This window comes from Arachis ipaensis, chromosome B06 (genome assembly GCF_000816755.2).
Source record: "Arachis ipaensis cultivar K30076 chromosome B06, Araip1.1, whole genome shotgun sequence".
NCBI lineage: Eukaryota > Viridiplantae > Streptophyta > Magnoliopsida > Fabales > Fabaceae > Arachis > Arachis ipaensis.
The window spans coordinates 131,203,512-131,206,694 of record NC_029790.2 but is presented as its reverse complement, the minus strand read 5'-3'; the positions used below and the strand labels follow the sequence as shown (position 1 = coordinate 131,206,694).

At 33.6% G+C, this 3,183-nt stretch overlaps 1 pseudogene; it reads right to left on the bottom strand.

Moving 5' to 3' along the window:
• The window catches only part of LOC107647658, a 5,865-nt pseudogene extending 2,907 nt beyond the window's left edge, over positions 1 to 2,958 (bottom strand).

The window sequence follows — 3,183 nt, the reverse complement described above, 5'->3', positions numbered from 1 at the left end:
AAAAAAAAAAAAAAAAAGTATCTTATTATCGTCCAAAAGAAGTATAATCGATTGTCATCCAAATCATGCCACCATACCCTAAGAAACACTTTTACTCAGGCTTATTAGTTAGCAATCCTACTCAAACTCAAAATTCAAAATAGTATGTTCAACCCAAAAACCGAAAAAAAAAAAAAACTCGTAAAGACAATTCCAAATGCTGAAGCCAAAAGCACATTATGTTTGCAAGAAATTCATAGTATCATTCTTCCATTAGATATGTAACTGAAATCTGATTGGCAGCATTTATGCATTTTTTAAAAAATCATTTTTAAGTTGATCCCATCATTTGCTTAGAAAGCTCAATTGATCGTACTTAACTCTAGCTTTAGAGCCACAATTGAAGAGCAGAAAGGAACGAGTATATTCTTTACACCAAGCTCTGAACAACTTAGATTCAACATAAACACCAAAGAAGAACCAAGTGCATTAAATGAGTCCAATCATGCATTGCACATGCTAAATGAAACAAGAAAAAAAAAAAAATCCTTCACAACACTACATTGGAAGTGAATCAGCGAGGTAACTACTACCAACAAATTACCCTTTGAGAGCCCTGACAAAGGAGGAAGAATGTAACTGGCAGCCTTGGTCATATTACTTGAGTAACCTAGTGTCTGTTCCAACTAGATTAACAGAAACATAGGATCAAGATATTAACAAAAATAGAATAAAATAAATTAAACATCAAACTTGCACTGACTGTAGTTCTTTGCATGTCAACTATGATATGATCATGAGAAAAACAGACACTTTCTTTTTAATGTAAATACCATACCCATGGGATATAAAGTGATCTTCAAAAGCCAAGAAACAAAATATAACGGCAAATAAAAAGTTAAGAGCTAGCAGGATGCGAAATAGAGATGAATAAGAGTTGACAGGGGTAAGAGATGGGGTCTGATAAATAAATAAATCTGGAGACTTCTTTGCCCGCCTTTCTAGTACCCTCTGTATTATTGACCATCGGATTCTATATCGAGATTGGTTTGCCAATCATCTATTGTTAACTAGGAAGGAGGCACCATGACAAAAACTGGCACCTAGTCCACAAGTAAATACATATAAAGCATGATTTCACTCGAGTAACCTCCTTCTACTCTGGCTATGAGGCAAGAAGATATTTAAAAATATAAAAGAGAAACATCTCTTAAATAAAGAAACAAGAGGATCATTTTTGTCTTCTGAAGAGATACATGTTTCAGGTTGCTTCTCCATTCAGAAATACATCAAATTGGTCCATCAATGTTATCTTAAGGCCATTAGTTGGTTCTTGAAGTGACATAGAAGTCTCTGTAGCACGAATCTGATGGTATCAAATTAACATTAGAGGATCAAGTTGATGTTTCTGATAAATGCAAAAACAATCTGATGTTGCTTGTATCTTTGAAAGACTAACGTAGACATTTATTCTTAAGAAAACATAGAAACTCACATTACAAAGAATTGAAAGCATATCCCTTGGACCACATTTCTCTAGAAACTGATCAATGATGCTGATTGCCTTGTCTAAAAATCTGTTCGAAATGCCAGCAAACTTGGAGACGGCCTTTGGTAATTCAAAGGAAAGGGCATCAACAGCTTCCTGTCACAACACAAATGAAGAAATGATCCAGAAAGTCACTCAAAAAAAAAAAAAAAAAAAGAATTACTACAAAATTAGCGCACATCTAAACTACAAGCTTAAAATAATACATGCTCCAAACATTAAAATGTTTAAGGCTTTAGGCAAAGTATACTATCCCAATCTCCCTTTTCTAGACCCATAAGAGGTTCTTGTTCAGCTAACAACAAGATGGTATCAATAGACAAATTTCTCTATTCATGCTATTTTATTAACTTAGAATTTAGAAATCGTAGCTGCAAAACATGAATGAAAGGCCGAAGTTTAACCTCACCTGGGCAAGAGAAGGAGAACATATATATTGATGGATCTCATTGAGAGCATCAAATGCATCATTCTGCGCAGGCTCATTGTTTGGGTCTGAAAGAGCGGCATCCGATAAAGAATCAAGGAATTTGACAAGCTCTGAGATTGTGCTGTCAGACTCATGGATATCGCCAGCCTCAACCAGCTACAAAGTGTAAAAATCAAAGCATATTAAACATGCTTTTCATTTATTGCTCTACCAACCATAACAACTATAACAATAACAAATTCTTCTTCCACTATGTGAGTTCAGCTAATGTATCTCATAATTCTATACTGTAGTAGTAAACTAGGTCTATACTAAAATCATTAAAATCTAATAAACTAATAACGCATTATAAAGCTTTTCTTTTTCTTGATTCATAAATTTAATTGCTTACTTCATCTATGCTCTAGCTTGATTAAATAAAAATGAACAAAAACAAAGTGTTAAGCTTGATCAAAGTCGTTAATTTCATTCGAGCTTAGAAATGATGCAAGCATTCAATTGAAACCAAATCAAATTAACTAAATAACAAAGAAAAGGGAAAAAGATGAAAGGAAAAAAGGTCTAGAGGTTTAGAAGGGATTGATCTTACTTTAGAGCATGATTGTAGAATCCTTTGAATGGTATTCTGAGTTTCAGAAGCTTGAAACGACACAGTTTCACTCCCTCCAGACATGGATGACATCAGAGTATTATGAACAGAAATCAGAACCACCGCAAGTCTCCCTCCACAGCTTCAACCTTTACTACCCGACCATGCATCACCACCATTTCCATCAAGGGTTACCAAATCCCCCTTTTTTCTGGAAAAAGATGCCAAGATGGTGGAGAGAAGACAAGTTAGCGTGCTGCAATTTCAGTTTGGATGATTGATATGTATTTCAGTTAGCAACACTGAAGAACCAGGTGAGGACAAATCCGTCTTTTCGGGCGTCTAAGCTGCAGGGAGTGAGAATGAGTTCCAGTAGCTACTACTCACTACTGACCAGACTTCTTGGGTCTCAATATATTTCTAATGATAGAAATTTTCGTATTATTCAAATTTTAAATTTATATTGTTATTCAGGCATTCAAGGAAAAAGGTTAATTTATTAATAGAATATGATTTCTATTTATTATTATTATTTTTATATATAATAAAATTATAAAGGTAAAATTAATTAAAATAACAATAAATTATTAAAAGTATACTTGAATTATTTTGATGTTGATAAAAATATCTCAGAAT